Source organism: Cupressus sempervirens, chromosome 3 (assembly GCF_028749045.1).
Source record: "Cupressus sempervirens isolate cs-2001-9-10 chromosome 3, ASM2874904v1, whole genome shotgun sequence".
NCBI classification, from domain to species: Eukaryota; Viridiplantae; Streptophyta; class Pinopsida; order Cupressales; family Cupressaceae; genus Cupressus; species Cupressus sempervirens.
The window spans coordinates 405,183,184-405,202,874 of record NC_143120.1 but is presented as its reverse complement, the minus strand read 5'-3'; the positions used below and the strand labels follow the sequence as shown (position 1 = coordinate 405,202,874).

General features: G+C 34.8%; 1 protein-coding gene across 5 annotated transcripts in view; it reads right to left on the bottom strand.

Moving 5' to 3' along the window:
• Nucleotides 1-19,289, bottom strand: part of LOC149566718 (uncharacterized) — a 37,127-nt gene extending 17,838 nt beyond the window's left edge. For all 5 annotated transcript variants that reach the window (XM_089820058.1, XM_089820061.1, XM_089820060.1 and 2 more), the window contains exon 1: nucleotides 19,215-19,289. The gene's annotated coding sequence lies outside the window, so the exon portion shown is untranslated. The remainder of the gene's footprint in view (nucleotides 1-19,214) is intronic.
• Between the last annotated feature and the right edge of the window lie 402 nt (nucleotides 19,290-19,691).

Here is a 19,691-nt window from a genome sequence, read left to right as displayed (position 1 = left end):
TTAATATTGAAATTCTTCAAAAAGTTTGAAATCCTCCACGAGGGCATCTGTGTCTAGATATAGTGACCGCATATGCAAGTACTGAGAGTTGTATTGTCATGTCCCCATTTTGGAGGCAATTTGATTTAATTAATTTAATTAATTAAGTTGTCCAAAATAATGAATATTTTATGAGGATGACTAATTAATTATTTTAATTAAATAAATAAGTGATATTAAGTTAATTATTTATACAGTTATCAAATAAATAAATATTAAAAGGAAACTTTATATTTAATTAATTTAATAAAGTGACTTGAATTATAAAATATTTTTTATAAAGTCACTAATAGATAAAATAAAATAATGTTCTAGAAGTTTCTGGAGAAAGTGGAGAAAAAGAATAAATAGGCACCCCGGGCTTCATTCTAATCATCTAGTTGTTTATTTCTCTCTTGACATCAAATTGTGATTCAGTCACATAGTCTATTGTGGAGCCAAGTGGTTTCAGATAGTCAGTTGATCTTTGGGAACGAAAACTCCCTTGGATTAGCATAACTAAGGAAGTGAAATATCTTCTGAAGGGTTGCACATTTAGAGGTGATACTTCAGTCACTTCAGCTAGGGCATCATTGGGCCTAAGGCCATTTTCAGCATTTCAAGAGGCAATTTTTAGCAGGGCCGAAATTATTGGAGGTCATTTCTAGCAAGTCTGAAATTATAGGAAGCCATTTTAAAGCAGACCCGAAAAAAGCAGGCGAAAAAAGCAATCCGAAAAAGCAGTTCGAAAAAACAAAAACGAAAAAAAAAGCAAATCCGGAAAAAACAAGTGGAAAAAGCAGATCGGAAAAAAGCAAAGCAAAAGGGGCAGCATTGTAAAAAATTATTACAGCCATCTACAATCAGGTTCTTCACTTCTCATTTGGCATATTTTCTGAGAAAAGTAGGATTTCAGCTGAGTACAAAATATAGCTTCAGCACTTCACTATTTCCATATTGCACTTGTCTTTGTTTGCCATTTGGCATTATTGGTATCAAAGGAAGGCTAGGATTTTGCAATTAAAGAGCATTGTAATTTTTAGACTATCTATATTGCAAACCTAGAGTTTGATGATCAGTTTATTATTTTGCATGCCAATTGTTTGACAAAATGTCAATTGGCTGTAAGTTCTCTTTTAGGCATAAATATTGTTATAATTTTGCATACTAAGTGTTTATATTAATGCCACTTGGTTGTAAGTGCATTAATGCCATCCTAGGTTGCATCCAAAGTATTTGTCATAATTACTAATTGCTGTAGCTGCATTTTGCAAGTAGTTCAAGTCACATATATGTATTGAATATTGCCAAAATTAGTTGCACATTCATATTAGGTCATTGTTTAGACAATCTGGAGTCTTTTTGTAAGCATTCTCTTTGATGCAAATCGAAACGAGAGTCATTGCAGCAATCTGAAAAGTTATATCAGACATATGACCCCTTGTATGCAAAGTGTTTGACACAATTCTTCGAGCCTTCAATTAGCAATTTAAGATCGGATTTGAGCAGGACCATTACAGTGGTATCAGAGTTTGCTTGCAAAATGTTTGACGAAATGTCAAACAACTTAAGTATAAAGTTTTTTTTGTGATTGAAGAAGTTATAACCTATTGCGGTTATTACATGTATCCAGAGAGAACTAGTTTGATCTACAAATATGAATGTTCAAGAATGATTTTAATAAAATATCAATACTCCCTGATTATGCAAGCAAATGCTCTAATCAACATATAACGCTCCAACTTTTTCAATGTAATACACAAATTGACCACCACCTCCAGTCATTGTTGTCGATCTTGAAATAAACAAAAATCTTAATGCCTACTTTTCTGTTAATTTCCTTATTGAGGACATGCAGAAACCGTCCATTAAAAGAATACTTTTGTGGGAAATTTTCATCCATGAGACTTGATGTACAGATCAGTCATATGCAAGCTTTCTCTAGCAGTCAAGCCGAGGCATACTGGCTCTGATACCATGTTAAATCTAAAGCCCAGAAATCAATGGTCACAAACAGCAGTAAGAAGGAGCCAAAACCGAACCAATAAACACCAGAATTATCCTAGGAAAACTCTGCGAGAATGAAGGGAAAAACCCAGCCACACAACACAAATATATCTTTATTAATAATGAAATATTCAAGTGTACAATATCCTTTGCTTGATGCGAATATATAGCAATAGGAGAGACTCTTCACATTAGAACCGAACATCTCTTAAGATTCTCATAGCTCCTATAATTAAGTATAACTCTTTGAATATGCATGTTGCAATGCATGTGAATGACACATGTCATTTACATTTAATGTTACAAAATTAAACTTAAGTGTCATTTTCAGCTGAAGATGAGAATAACGGTAATAATGTCCAGATTTCGAGAGATAAAGATCTCTATCGCAGCTACAAACTTTAACAACGTCACAAGGATCTTTCAATTTAAATTGACTAGATAACAAGTGTTATATCTAATTTATTTGAATGAGGCTTTCATCCAAAGATAATCTTTTATTGCTATGACAGTTCAATGATCTATTAATTGATGTTATATTTTAGCTTTTGGTTTGGTCTACTTATCTTAATTTTCTACAAAGCTAAATTGCTATTTTGAAAATTGGTTGGTTATTTGGTCCAAACAATGATTGATGGCTTATCTTTTTCTTAAGTGGTATCCTTGTAAATTAGTTCTCATGAAAAAAGAAAAATCCATTTTCTTGGCTAAATGGCTTTGAATTTAATTCTAGTTTAGGCTCTCTATAGTTGATGAATTTGACAATGTTATAGCTTCACATTTTTACATTCATTCCTAGAAGTGAAAAGGTACTATTAAAAGTAGGTCACATTTTGGCTTCTAACACTGTTGTTTCCTCAAGTTCAAGCTCAAAAAAACCTTTGGCAGCATAAAAACATCAGCTTGATGTTCATATATCATGTAATATTGCACCAAAAATGCCAATCTTTATGACATTAAATCCCAATCATTGAAATTTTGTTTGCTTATTTTGATATTATGGCTACCTGTCCTGAAATATTTTTTGTGTCTACCTTCTACTTCTACTTTATATGATTCAATACTTTAACTTTTGATAGCAAAATGTTTATATATGACTGGGTTTTGTAACTTGAATCTTTGAAAATGCATAATCCATGCCCATTTGGTTCTCCTATTATGAGAAATGGTTTCTCTTTTATTGATTGATAAAAAAATTGTTTGGATGATATACTCTTCTAAGTTTCCTAATTGAACGGAAACATGTTTATTGTAGTTGTTTGAGGACTTACTAAGTTTCCAAACCTTGTTGTGATGGTGCAATCGATATGATTAAACATCCTCTTTACAATTAATAATAAAATTTGGAATGCAATGTTGTAACATTTACCATTGATACTGATGGAGCCCTAAATTTTGGCAAATTAGGGCCTCCATTTGTGGAATAATGTTGGAGACCTAATATAAATGGTCATTGATGGATTATATATGATTGTCATAACATCTACTCAGCATGCCATAGTGAAGGTAATGGAAGTCATATATATGCTTGCCAAAAACAATAGATGAATGGGCTCATAATGATTGTCACTATGAATCTATAGCTGCAGCAATCATCATCGATAAAGGTAACAAACAGAGTTAAGTCTTATATTCATGCTTCTCGCAAAGATTGTGTGTGAGTTTATCAGCATCAACATTTTGGATCATACTCAATGATCCATCATCAGGATGAAAGAGTTAAGTCTGTTGTCACAATAATGCAATAACATATTACAGCAAGTCATATATGCAGGGAATACTATGTGTACAAGTACAAAAGTACAAAAGTAATGATAGAAGACATTCAAACCATATATTAAAGTATATAAGCAGCAATTAAAAATATGAAGTATGAAAGAAATATATGTGAAGTCTCTAATTCAATTCAATGATATTGGACCAGTTACAATAGAAGATATTACAGTTTAAATTGAAGATTTAAACTTTATCTGGACAGCAACGATATTGAAGAATGCATAGCAGATATATCACAGAAGCAGCTTTTTACATACAATACGGAAGCCACATTCATATGAGATTAGTGACTGCAAATGGATGAGGACAATCTATAAAATACCTGTGTGCATCTAAAGGCAAAAATAAATGGAAGTTCGCTAATAAACTGTCAAGGAAATTACAACAGAGAAATTTATTATTGGTGAAATGACTTTCAGCAGATTCAAGAACATTGATTTCTAAAGTAAAGCAACAAAATTGAGCAACTGTGATCCCATATGTGTGACTCCATTTTTATGCCCAAAGCGATATATCTATCTATCTTAGTATGCTCTGCCAAAAACAGTCAAGCAAATAAGTTTAAATCAAAACAAACGGAAAAGGATCGAACGGCCAACATTGGTTAATATGAAAGACAGTATTATCAATGATGAATCTCCAGGAGTTTGCTACAGATGTCATTTTAAATGAAGCGGAGATGATATCAGAAGTTTTTAATTGATACAAATTATTCTAGGGAAGATGTTGTTGAAAGTTTCATAGCAACAGCGATTGTGTTGAATCCCCAAACATGACAAGGAACGATATGATGTATAGAATGATTTAAAAGAAATGTTCACCGTTGGGTCTCAAGAGATGTCATAAACATGTTGAGCCAACATAACAACTATGAAAAATCCAACGATGGTATAAGGACAGCCTGATAAGGACTCAAGTGATGTAATTCAAGCCAAGCTTTCATAAGGAGCAATTTTTATTTAAAAATACATTACATCCAGTCATCGGGGGTATCTAGTCGAGCATTAGAAATGATAGAACAATGGAATGGTATCTACATCAAATAAGTCTTGCCACATCATCGCCTCTGGTAGAAGACATATGAAGGAGAAAAACAACTAAACGGAAAGGTTGAATTCTGAATGGTGATTCCACGTCAGATGCCAATAAGAGAAACAAGCAAATGATAATAAGCACAGTGCAGCGGTATAGACCGGGATTTCCAACTGGATAAATTCCAGTTATCTATCGTGTAATTTTTATGTAGAGTATGGAAATTCAAGGCTTTCGAAGGTCATCACATTTGAAGATAAAATAGAGGCCATGATTGGTTATATTGATGATAATATATTTAAAGTCTGCTGATCATAACTTGGCAATATTAGAAGCCAGTCACATTTGGGGTTAATCATGCAAATTAAGAATAGAGTGTATTAATTAAAAAAGGGGTGTGAACCATAGAGATGTCTCTTCTAACAAAAGATGCAACCTTTTAATTGGGAAGAGCACATATCAATTGAGAATCTATTATTTGCAAATAGGGGAAAATCAGCAATTGAAGAAAGAAGTGAGCAGTCAATGAGAAAAAAAATAAGAAAGAAAGAGGAGGAGAATGTTTTTTGAATTTTTGGTATATTGAATATTGTAAATGAAACACATGCTATTGGTACTCATTTTTCAAATTTACTACAAGTGTCCTGCTTTTCTTATTCATCTTGAAAAACAAAGTTCAAAGTATTTTGTTCAGATTTATCCCTTGTGAATATTGATTTTAAAATTGATTGCTCCCAATGGTGAAGAGATCGATTTCAATACTAGTCTTTGATTATCAAAATTTGCATATGAAAAGTTGTCTATGTGAATTTTGTTTGATTGGTTATCCCAAAGAAATTCAATTTAATTAGACTAGGGGTTGTGTTGCCAATTGAAGCTTCAGTCTATAAAGTAGTGGATGGTATAGCACTATCTCTCAAGGTTGTATGTAAGGATCTGGAGAAAGTTTGACTCTATTTACCCAAGGTAGGATAAGGGGCTGGTCTGCAATTTATTTTGTGAAAGTCGTCGATGTTTGAGACCTTGAGTTCAGTATTCTACCATATCCATACCTCACAAACACTATTTCTTTCATTTAAATAATATTCATTTCACAAGTAAACATATCAAAGCATTCATGTAACTTTTATCCGATTGAGTTTAACGATTTTGCCAACTTAAGAACTCACAAAGTCCAAATTTTTTGTAGAAAAACTTTGAACCAAGTGATTAGGGTTTAAGGTGAAGGTTCATCCGCCTATCTTTAGCGAAGCCTAAAGTGCAGGGGAATTGAATCAAGAAGTTATTCCCGTTCGTTGGCCAAAACTGATTGAGTCATCCTATTAGAGAATTGGCAAAGCTCTTGGATTTCTAATCTGTGGTTTTGGGAACCAACAGATATGTTGCAATAACTTTATCAACTTCAAAGAGAATTTACCAAAGAATCGATTAGTGGCAAATCGGACCTGCTACATTGCATTCCATTATTTTAGACAAACTTTTCATTTGAGCCACTCGTGGGCTAAACTCTCTACTTTAGACAATTCATGGGTTAATCTTCTATTTTATTTTCTCTGTAAATCTATATGCCACAGAAATGCCTTAAATTTTCATAAAAAGGAGCACATTTTGTTTGTTTTTCCGAACTTTTTTCTAACATTTTTTAATGTTTTTTATATCCATTTTTTTGTTTAAAGCCTTGGTTATTCCAAAAAATCTTATACTTTTTGTTTGTCATTTTTTCTATTATGATAGAACCTATTAAAAAACCCATCTAAATAGGTGACACAATGTGCAATTTGCATGCAAAGCAAGATGGTCGTTGAGATAAAGGATGGTATAACAACCATACGAATTTTCATTACCACCTCAATGGATGGCCTCTCTGAGCATCAAAAGAAATTGTCTCCGAAAATGCAAGTGTTATATATCAATCTTTGTTTCTTGGCCACTCTAAGCGATGTCCATTTAACTTCACGACAAGCTGTTTAAAACTCTATGCCTATGACCCTTATAAATTCAAGGGGCGCACTTGTAATCTTGTTGGGGTGCTCTTTGTTAGTGTGTGCAAGTGTTGTACCAAGTTCGTTCTCCTAGGATCTAAATACACATGTTGCTGAAGTTCACTTCAGAACTACATAGGAACAATCCCACTTACAATGGTGTTATCACAATATCACTTTTCCACCTTAAGTGGGACTTCCAGCTTTGTTGGACTTACCACTTTCTCAGTTTCCTACCTTTGGAGGGTGATACACCTTCAATGGACATGTAACATCACCACTTTTCCACCCTTAGTGGACAAGTGACACTTTCATTTTCCACCTTTGGAGGATAATTCACCTTTGGTGGACGTGTCACACTATCACTTTTCTGCCTTAGGTGGATGATAAGTTATCACTTTACATATCATGCCATAAGATTAAGACACTTTTCATAATCTTATGTCTTCCTATCTCTCACCTTGGCCTATTTAATGAAGGGGTCTCCTATATACTATTCAACACAACTAATTTGATTTATTCTATTCTATTGCATTCTTTGTGAGAATACAATTTTCTCTTATAACATTGATTCTTTCTTGTTATTGTGTTTTTCGTTAGGCCTCTAGATTTTGGGTGGGTATCTTCATATCCAAATCTTACATGGTATGAAAGCTCATTGAGCCATTGGATAGCCTTTTGAGAGAATTTCAGTACAAATTGGGGGTTTTGTTTTGTGGCTTTCTATTGCAAGTCAAAATTAGAGCTTGTTGGTGCAATTTGAGGTCACCATTGGATTCAAAAGGCCCAAATTAGCTAAGATCGACCATCAATTAGTCAAAATTGAAGTTCACCTAGAGCCCTCAAAAAAAAAATTCCCTCAAGGGCGGTATGGTCGTCATAATTATTCTACATCATGTGATGATTATCAAACAACGATATCTCAATTATCAAATCCCCCTTTTTCTAGTAATATTCTTTGATTTAAGCTAGAATTTCATAATCTATTGCAATACACTCTTCCTAATTTGACCTCAAATTAGCCCCAAACTCACAATTGTAACAAATTAGGGTTAGGGTTTGATCTTATCATGTAAAATATTTCTTCAAATAGTGTGATCTTATTTTTTAATCCTACAATCATAAGAAACATATACACATAAAATATTCCCATAATTAGGTTTAGTCTATAACACATGATATTCTTATAATATCTATAGCATCATTTCAAAATTATTAGGGTGTGGGGGAGAAGCAAATAGATCCACTCAAAGCCATCCCATGATAAGCCCAGGAGCAAAACTTTGGCCATCTTGGCCTTGGTGGCAAGCAATATGGACATCCACCCAAGGCATCCTACCTAGTGGGGTGCTTGCACCTACTTTCCCTATCCATGCTTCTTCTCCTTAGATTACTAGCCATCATTATAGAGTTGGCGAGGAGATTGTAATGGAGGTTTCTCGATTGTCCTATTTAAGCCCAAGAGCAGAGCTTTGGCCCTCTTGGCCCCAGTGGCAAGCAACATAGACATTCACTCGAGTTATCCTCATGATTTTTTGCTTTCCTTACACCTCCTTCCTTCTACACATGATGGGGCTTTAAAAAACAGACTTTTAACTATTAAGTTTTATATCTATTCATAAACATAAATGAAATAAAATTGATTGACAAATAATGTATATGCAATATTAATACCATGAGAGAAATTGTTAGATTACTAGATGTCTATGTTACCCCAAGTTTCCAAGATTGGGAGAGGAGCAAAAAGGGTTTCAGACGGATTTTTTTCGAGAGCAGGTGAAAAAAATAGGGAAAATTTTAAATAGTCTTATGAAAACATGGATAGAACATGCTTATTACTATTATAGAACCTTAAAGTATAATGTTTGTTCTAAATAAATTAAATTGAGAGTTCAAATGAGAGTGGAAGTCAAACAAATTATCAAAATTCAAACATTAATTTATGGGGCAGCCAAGGGATGGTTTTCCAAAAGTTTCCAAGTCGTCCATGTTTCCAAGATGGGTCAAATAATGTTGGAAGCACATTCCCGTGTAACACCTCAATAGATGTTGATAATAACTTTTCTAAAATACCTAGAGGTTTTTGGCTTTCCTATGCTCAATCTGGATATTGTCTTCTTTTTTAATTCCTGTAACCATTTTTGCTCTGACAGTTGTAATTGGTTTATATTACTGATTTCTTAGTCTACTTCGTGTTGTTAATTGTTGTGCCTAATTCTTTCTCAATGATCCTTAAGATGTATTCTTTCATGATCCACATGATGATCGATGCCTTATTCATATAGATGGCCAGATTAATTATTAGTTCAAACAGTTCATGATGTTGACAATATACAGCATACTCGATTCCTTTATTAAAAAAAAAACAACTATAATACAAGTTCAGCTCTACACAAGAAGAATACTTTAAATCATATCCCATTGTGTCACAAACATATCTCAATATGTGGTTGGTTGTTACAAGATGAATCTATCTTGGTTTACACATGAATTGACATAAAGTGTTAATGGCAAAACATATGTCAGGCCTTGTATTAACCAAATATATTATAGAACCAATTAACTACCTGTACATAGATCAATTAAATTTAAAGTGGCTGCAATTACATGTAACTTTTTCAGATTAGCTTCCATAGGAGTTGCCATGGATTTACATTCTAACATACCGAATCTCTTCAAAATATCAACAGCATATTTTTTGACTCAAAATTAATCCCATTTGATTTTTGCCATACATCAAGCCCAAGGAAACAATGTAAGAGACCAAGTTCTTTCAATTCAAATTCAGAATCTAAATCCTTGTTCCATTTAAGAATGAGATCATCATCACCAGTGAGAAATTGATCATCAACATAGAGCACTAAGATCAACATGTTGTCATCACTTACCTTAAAATATAAATTTGGATCAGCATCATTATTTGGGAAGCCCAAACTCAAAAAATAATGACTAATTCTCTCATACCAAGCACGAGGAGCTTGTTTAAGGCCATATAAGGCCTTTTCCAGCCTACACACATGTGACTCCCTACCATGAATCACAAAGCCCTGTGGTTGTTCAATGTATACCTTCTCTTCAATTTGAATAATCCCATTCAAGAATTTTACTTTCACAACTTTTTGATGGAGTTTCCAACCCTTCACTGCTGCAAAAGCTATGATGGTTTTGATTGAAGTGTAACGTGCAACTAGTGCAAAAGTCTATAGTCTATGCCTTCCTTTTGTGAAAAAACTCTAGCTATGAATCTAGCTTTATATTTTTCTATACTTCCATTAGGTGCATGTTTAATTTTGAACAGACACTTCGAAAAACAATTTATTTACCTATGGGTCCTAGAGCAATGTCCCACACATCATTTTTTATGATAGATTGATACTCCTCCATGATGGCAACCTTCCACACATGTTGATTTGAAGCCTCCACAACATTAGAAGGCTCACATGCTATAATATGACTCGTCAAGGCTACATATCCTGCACACTTGAGGTATTTTACTCTCTAAAAGTACCACAAAGGGCTACATATTTTTAACCCTCTTGCATAGTATGCCTAGCCCACAATGGTCTCTTTTTATCTGTTGAAGCATTACTTGGACCTACAGAATTATCTATAGGATCAACTGGATCAATATGATCAACAGAGTAATATAAATCTATATTCTCCCTCTGAATCTCAGAAGGTGAACCTAGATCAATCAAATTTGTGTCTTGAGAAGGCTCAAAATCTTCTCTATCAATTTTCATGCTAGACTCTTTAGATTTCTTGCAAGCTACATCTTCGTCAAAAGAAACATCCCTGTTTATTTAATTTGGTTTTGCCCTGGAATGTAAATTTTGTATGCTTTCGTTGATTCACTATAACCAATAAAGATGTGTTTCTTTCCTAAAGGTTGTACACTTAGTCCTTTTCTCTTTTCGAACATGAATGTATACAAGACATCCAAAAATTCTGAGATGACTAATATCTGGATTGATACTTCAGAATGCTTCTTCTAGATTCATGTTCTCTAGGATTTGATGAGGACTGCAATTATGAATATATATTATTGTCCTGCAAGCTTCTGCCAATAAAAAATGTTTGAAGACTTTGATCACTGATCATAACTTTCGCTACCTCAATAATAATATTGCTTTTATTTTAGCTATACCGTTTTGTTAAGGATTATAACAGACATAGAACTCCCTCTTAATCCCGGCTTCAATGCAAAAAAATTGAAATACACCAAAGAAATATTCTCCTCTATTATCAGACCTTAGAACCTTTATCTTCATGTTTGACAAATTTTCAACAAGAGCTTTAAATTCTTTAAATCTGGACAGCACTTCATCAAATTCTTAGACTTACTAAAATAAATCCAAGACATACGCAAGAAGTCATCAATGGAAATAACAAAATACCAGAAACTGCTTAGAGAAATAACAGACATTGGACCACACAAATCAGAATGAATCAACTCCAGGATATTGGTGCAGGAGCAGCTAGGAACTTGACAAGTTTTATGCAAATTTTGGCTTGAAGGTGGTTTTAGCCAGCCACCAAGAAATAAGGACTAGAATAAAGTCTCAAGCGTGTTCGAGAGTCATTGTAACTAGGTTGTTAGGTGTATGTGAAGTTGGAGTCAATAAGTTGTCCATTTAGTGGCAAATTGCACAAAGTTGCTCATATTGGTCAAACATGGTCAATGTTGACCAAGAGTCCCAATATGGTGGGAAAGGTATGAAATGAGGTTAGATAGTGAATTTGGACCAATCTACACTCTTTTTTATCAGGTTGAGGCCATGGAACAAGGAAATGCAAAAATCTTGCAAAGTTATTCATGACAACTTTGCAAAGTTGTCATGACAACTTGACAACAAAATGCAAAACCAAACAAGAACAGTTGGGGGAGTGGCATAGTTAGTTGCCACACGTGCAAAAGATCTATATAACACCTCTCCAAGCCTAGGACAAGGGTTGGCATTCATATTTTACAGACATTGAATTTGAAGTAAAGAGCGCAACTTGGTCCAGTTTTCTTTTCAAGCCCTTCATCCACATCTTAATGGATTGATTGGGTTATTGTGTTTAAATGGTTGGATAGGGTATTGAATCTAGTTTCCTAATGTGCCTTTGAGTTTGCAAGTTAAACTGTTTTGCTAGGTGTTTGAAAAATTCTTTCACATTGCCATGTTCACTGGGTTGTAATTAGTTAGCAACATAGTTATGGCTCTATCTTGATTTCCAAGGGTTGAACTTCTATGACCACTTGGAATCAAGAAGAGCATTGTATATGCTTTGTACAAGTCAGTTTGCTAGTTTTCCAATCAAGACCTAGGCAAGACTACTGTACCCGGCTAGGTATTTGAAGATGTTGCAGTGCTTAAAAGCTAGGATGGATGGATTGGTTTGTGCCAATCAGGAGTATGAATGTGTAGGACAATGAGTGGAGGTCCTTAGGACAGAGTTTGATGATCAGTTGCATTCATATGGGTACTCATTGTACGCAAACCAATATTTGTTGTTGTCAACCTTTAAAACCCTTGAAAATAGGGGGTATTAGCAAAGGTGTTGTACTGATGAGTGTAGGATCAAAAACCTGATAAATTTTGGAGGTTGTCCAAAAGGATGTCAGAATCCCAAATTGGCTTGGCATCTTGTTAAGAAGTTTAAGGAGTTATTGCTCAAAATCCCTAATAGGAGACCTAATTGGGGCTCAAGGGCTACAAGGCCTAATTAGGAAGTTTGATGAAATCGGTAAGAAACCTATGGACCTAACCACCAAAATGACCTTAAAATCTATGGAATGGACCAAGAAAGAAGTCCTGACATGACATCTTGACAGGAGGAGAACCTTGGATGGTCAAGTAGGAGATTTGACACAATGAAGGCATTTGGGAAGTTACAAGGTTAGTGAAGTGAATCAAATTGATTGGTGAGGATCAAAGGTGAAGGGAATAGAGAAGAGTTTCCCTTAGATTAGGGTAAAGAAAAGGACCCTGGGAGGCTTAAGAGAAGCCTAGGAGTGCCTTAGAGGGTGAACTAGGACCTTGTATTGATCCTACCACATCAGATATCCTTTCCTCTACTTTCACTACTAAGAAAATTACTTTTAGTTCTCTTGCCTACAGCACAATTTTTGCAGAAACCTTCATGATCTTGGCTCAGGTTTGGAAGCCCAACCACCACCCTCTCCATTCAAGACAAAGTTCTGAAATTTAAGTGACCAAATCTTTTATGCCCCAACTCACTTGAACTTGTAGAATCGTGAGCTAAAGCTTAGATACGATGAGCTGAAAGCTTGTAAAGACTGTCATGACGTACACCAATCTCTCGAGCTGTTGGAATCCTGGAGTTTTCCTTCCATGCAAGAACTTTTCCTTCAGAAAAAGCAACTGATAACCCTTGTCTTCCAATGCTGAAATAAAAAAACAGATTCCTCTTAATACCAGGAACAAAAAGAACATCACTTGGATGAGAGGAATGTCGGAAACCAGCTGAAAAGTAGAACCAAAACCCTTCACAAAATAGCATGCATCATCACCACTAATAACTTAAGATGAGCGTCTTTTTCCTTCAAATTAGAGAGGTTCTCACAATAACCAGTGATGTGATGAGAGGCTCCACTCTCAATAAGCCATATATTACTATTAGTAGGAACATTGCTAGAAAGTGCAGAAATGAATAAGAACCCTTCTGAATTTTCCCTATACTCCTTTTGAGGGAAAGAGTTTACAACATTTGTAGCAGCCACTTGATGCATAGGTTTGTAAGTGCAATCTTTGGCAAAATGACCGAATTTGTCACATCTGAAACATTGGATCCTAAAAAGATCCTTCTTCTTGGAATCAAGGTCTAACTCAAATTTCTTGTCTCTAAACCTTTTGAGATTGTCTTCCTCTCCTTTTCCTCAGAAGTATGGGCAACAAGTTCAAGACCATCCTCATGATGAGTTTTATGACCATTGCCTCTAGCCTCTAGTTTGCATTATTCCTAAATGTAATCAACTCTCAATCTATCAAATTTAGGAATGTTACAGACGCTTTTGTAATACTCCACCTAGGCCTCACAGCCTTGTGAATGTAGCAAGGCCTGATGTTCAATGTTGAAGTAGTTCCTTTCTAACATGTGCATAGATACAAACCTTAGTTACCGAAGTGTCCTGCTGCAAGCTGGAAGCAGATACATATGCCTAGAGAGGTGGATCCGAACACAAAAGCATTGTGGATGAGGCATCCACAAGGCCTCTGAACACGTCAGGGCACATCGGACGTCCAACATCAAAAAAGACGCTTTTTTGCAACTTAAAATCACTTAAAGAAAATTAAAACATTTGTTTTTTTACACCTTTTTTTTTTTCTCCTAAACACTAAAACGGTCCTAAAAGAGTCCATTCCATCATTTAGCATCTTGTTTTGTTTGCAGCTAAGCTCTCTTCTCATTTGGTCTCCATTTTGGCATTTTGAAGGCAAGGTGATTATTTTCGAAGAGGATCATTCGTGGGGTGTGAGATAGCATCTATAAAGGAGTTTTAAGCATCTAAGGTAAGCATTTGATCCCATTCTTGAGTCCTTTAAAGAATGTTTTTAAGATTTTGATGAATTATTTTTAGTTTGAGAACAAATTTTCAGAAATTTTCAAAAAAAATTAAAAGAAGAATTTAGAAAAACAAGTTTAGCTATCTATTTTGTAGTTTTGTATCATTTTTTTGCACTTGTATACTTGATGTTCATAGTTTTTTACTAATTTAAATTGATTTTTTTTCTTATTATAGCAAGAAATTAGATTGTATTGTGCAAGAATGGCCGCTATCGGTAGTCAAAAAACAATGGGAGGGTAAAGAGGTTATAGTTTCAAAGTTGATGTAGGAACTCCTTTATGGAAACATACCACAAGAACCTCACAAGTTTTAGCAGGTGGTTCATATCTTTGGAAGTGTAATATTGTCAAAGTAATAGAGGAAAACCATTATATAGCTCATATTCTCGAGTCAAACTTAATTTTATGGGCTCTGCTCGCAATGGAATGGCAATGTGCAAAGACACAGATGGGAAGGGGATGTCTAACGCACAAATAGCTTCATATGTAAAAGAACAAGAAACTGCAAATAATTTGGTTTAAAAGATCAAAACAATGTTTTTATCTAAGTTACTAGATTCTCTCCTAGACCTAGGGATTCTTGGTTCAATTCTCTCAACAGTCCAGTCCTTGTCAAATTCTATCAAAAGTCTACCACAGAGACCGAATTTTGTTGGGGATTCTCTCAAAAGAACCCTAGCAGAACTCAAACAAATTTTGAGTGACTTTGGATTCTAGCATAGGAACAGAGATAGAATTTCAAAGAATTTGGTCAAAAAGCACCCTTTTGTTTAATTTTTTTCAAAATGCTTTTAACTTTTTATTGCCAAAAAGACTTAGAATTAGACTCAAGCACACGATTGAACTCAAATTACTAATCATATTTAATTTGAGTTGAATGCTACTTGAGAAGAATCAGGATGTATAAAAGTCTCACACATCTATCATGGAATGTATGTTGTGTGTACAGGCTAACATGTATAGAAAACTATGGATTGAACAAAATTTAAAGAGATCTTTAGTGTGGTTAAATCTGGATCCAAAGCCTATTTTCTTGGCTTCATCAAGTCTGATCCAAAGCTACTATCTTTGAATCATTGAGTATGACAATTAATGTGTGAAGCTTACAATATGGCACAATCATAACATTGGCCTTAAACGGACATATAGCATTATCTTTTGTGATTCTAATTTGCAACAACAAAATGATGATTCACTAGATGGTTTTTTATGATGTTTGATCGTGATGGCTGATTATTAATGTTCACATTATTGTTTTTGAACTGAAACATTGATATGGTGGTGTATTTTGCTATGTTGCTTTAAAATTAGCATAGTGGTGTATGTACTTATTTGCTGCACACGTGCGCGCGAACACACACACAAATATATATTCTTGTACAAACGAATCTGAACCCAACCCCAAAAAAATTGAACAAATTTCGAACCCAAGTCTCAAACCTGAAACGTACTCGAATCCGAACCAACAACTTGGGCTTGTAACAACCTCCATCCGGAAAGAAAACAATGCAATTACCCACTTAACCAATTGTATCTTCCAAACATCCATTCTTGCAAGTACCTATACCGGGAGAGGAAGAGAAAGAAGTAGAAACTACCACCCAAAAAAGAGGTTCATTGAACACCACATTTAAAATGGAGGCAAGAGAGCTTGTTGATTCAAGCCATTGCACGTTGTCTCTATGCCAACGGTCTTCCTTTCAACTTGGTGAGATCATCATATTGCAAGGAAATGATGGCAGCCATCAACAAAGCATCGGCTGATTACACAAGTCCCAGTATGGAAAGGTGCGTACCACTCTATTGCAAAAAGAGAAGGCTTGTGTAGAAAAAGCTATTCAACCAATTAGAAATTCTTGGAGAATTTTACGTGTTTCTATTGTTTCTAATGAATGGAAAGATACAAAAAACTAGCCATTGATTAATGTGATTGCAATGTCACCCAAAGGGGCAATGTTTTTTAAAGCAGTTGATTGTGAAGGGGAAGTGAAAGATTCATAGTTCATTTTCAGAATTCTCGCTGAGGCCGTAGAGATTGTGGATAGTGAGAATGTGGTTCAGGTGATTACATATGATGTCAAAAATTGGAGTGTAGGTGCTTTGGTTGAGGGATGGTAGACCGTATTTTTTGGACACCATGCACTGTACACTCCCTAAACTTGATCATGCAACAAATTAACACTCAAATGTACTGGGTGAAGCAAATTTACCAAGAGGGGGAGGGGATACAAATGTTTGTGACGAACCATCACATGTCACAATCAATATTTAGATCATTCTCCAAATTGGAGTTGACGTAGGTAAATTGTAATTACTATATTTAATTTGAATAAATTTTATGTCATGTTTGATTATCAAAAAGTATATAGCTTTGCTTAATATTTATTATGTATTGTGACTAACTTACTTAGGTGGTTGAAACCCAACTTGCATCTCATTCAATTGTTATGAGACTTGTCAAGGTGAAAGGGGCATTAAGCCAAATGGTTATTTCTAGCCAATAGGGTATTTGGAAGGTTTCGAATTCAAGGAGGGTATAAAATCTCAAGGCATTAATCTTGGATGACAGTTGGTGGGCTTGTGTGCAATTTGTATTAGATTTCATGGACACTATCATGACTATGCTCCACTTTGCTAATATAGATCAATCTTGTTTGGGGGATGCCTATGATGGCATGGACACAATGGTAGAAAAGGTAAAGCTTTCTATACAAACACATGAGAATGATCCCACACAATGTGAAGCCTTATGCAATCAGCTGAAAAACAATCATTCGTCATCGTTGGGAAAAGATGACTACCCCATTGCACCTCCTTGCATATGCCTCATCTCCAAGGTACTATAGTGAGAAAGTACTTGTTATGCCAGATAGAATAGCACCATATGCGAATGAAGAAGTTGCTAGTGGGTGCTATGAATATTTTGCAAGACTCTTCCAAGATGATGTCATTCACAAAAATGTTAGGACAGAATTTAGCTTATTTGCTTTAAGAGCAAAACTTAGTCCAATTGCAATAAAGTGCCAATGTGACATGGGAGCTATCACACGGTGGTACCTCTATGGCCAACCTGTTTTTTGTTTTTTGTTTACCACTTATATTCTACAATTATTTGAATTGCTTTTCATTTTTATGTTTTACTTTAATTTTGTGAACATTGTCCAGATTGCAAGTTCTTATATAGTTGAACCGAATTGGAGTACATACTCCTTTATCCACTCAATGAAGCATAACCGGTTAGGCTCAAAAAAGCTGAAGACTTGGTTTACAAGTTTACATTCATACCAACGTGCATCTTTTGTCATGTAAGGAGGATCACTACAACAAAGGGGTAGCCAAGCTTTGGGATGTAGAACCTGAGTGTGCGAACTTGGATCCAACGATTCAAGATCTTACTACAATCATGGATGATGATGCTGATAACATCATGACACATGGTCATCTAGCACAAGCGGAATTGTTTCTGATTCAAATGATCTTGAACTTGCAGCAGTTGGAGGAGATGGAGATGAGGACTTTTTTGCAAATCCATATGATTCTGATTTGGATTTATGAACATCGAGTCATGAACCATATATTGATTTTGTAATTGTGATGAATTTCTGATCTGTATTGGAATCATGAACAAAGACGTATATGACATGTCTTATAATCTTATTGAATATTTAATTATTAGTTATAACTTATTTGAATTTCAATATGTATTGGTGAAGTATCATACTATCAAATGATTTAATTTTTGTCCATTTCTTGCATTTCTTTGTGTGTGTGTGTGTGTGTGTGTGTGTGTATAGACACACACCTACACGCATTTGCATCCCCAAACCATAATTTAGATGCAAACAATTGATAGTTAACCTGGTCCTCAGTTGATTTGATGAACCAGCATAATGTCACTTTATGACTAATATAATAGCAAAACAGAACATTATTTTGAGTTTTGGGCCGTAAATATGGGCAACTGAATGCACTTGATAAACAAATAGTAATTTGAATTGTCACAGGATATAAAGGTGTCTATCAAATGGAAAGAAAATAGAACCCTAATGGATTTTTCAAAATTATGGTTCACTTTAGAGAGCTCTGGAAGAATGTGACAGAAATTATATGCTTGGACAAAAATCTGATTCCGTGATCAGCTGCACTGTTACTCGATGCAGTAAACAAAACCGTGGATTGTTGCGATGAGTGATTTTCAATATTATATCTATTGCAGTGGATTGATTAATGAATTACCAAAAAAAACAGAAGGGCTCTATTTTGGCGAATTGATTAATAAATTACAAAAGAAAAAAAGGGAAGAATTCAAGTGAATTTTGCCTCAAAAGGGTTACTCCTCCATTATAACACGAAAATTTAGAACAGTTAAATGAATCCTGTCTCCAGAAGGGAACAGTGCAGGGAAATTGTGAATTTCTGGCCATTACCTAAATACTTAATAATAATGCTAAATATTTCACAAAGTCGTTCATTAGCTTTACATCCATAGCAGAAATATGTTAAAGAAACGTCGATGCAAAAAGTCGTACACAATTCTCTACAGGAAACTTTACAACTCATATATACACGCTCATGCTAGGGTTACTAAACAGCTGCAATTAACACAAGTTTCGAGAAAGCAAACTGCAAAACAAAACTTAAGCTATAAAGGGTAATACTGCTGCCAATTCTCGCAGTTCCCAAGAAATAAAATGTATTGCTCTAAGCAAAAGGTTTGGGGATTAATTGCACTTGCATCGGGTCAGAATCGATTCAGATGCTACTAGTAACTAAACAATAAAACAGCGAAAGCCCAAAAAATGTTTCTACGCTACCCAAAATTACCTTCGAATCATCAGTGGTTGAAACAAATAATTTCGCTCGATTTGTCACAGCCACAGCAACTCTAGAAGAAAAAGCAAATGCTCTCTTAGCATGAATACGCATTTATCACTATGAGTGAATCCTGTCACAGGTGTCACAGTGGGCTTTTAAGAGAAACATGTAAATATTTTGACAATCCAATAAAATAAATATATTTTAAGACACTTAACTGACAACATTGTCAAAGATAAATATATATATATATACTGACGTGCGCAGACTTTCATGTCCCCAAATTTGTCCGAGCCTATGGATTGAATATGCACCGTCCATGGTGGGGATGTCAACCCGCAATAACGTCCACGAGTGCCATATGCTATTTTTTAATAAAATCATCCTCAAACCAAGATTGATATTAATGGTATTATTTCTCAATAGATGTCAATTTAAAAAAATCACAATGACGTATTTCATAAGTATCTTAAATTGTGATGTTTT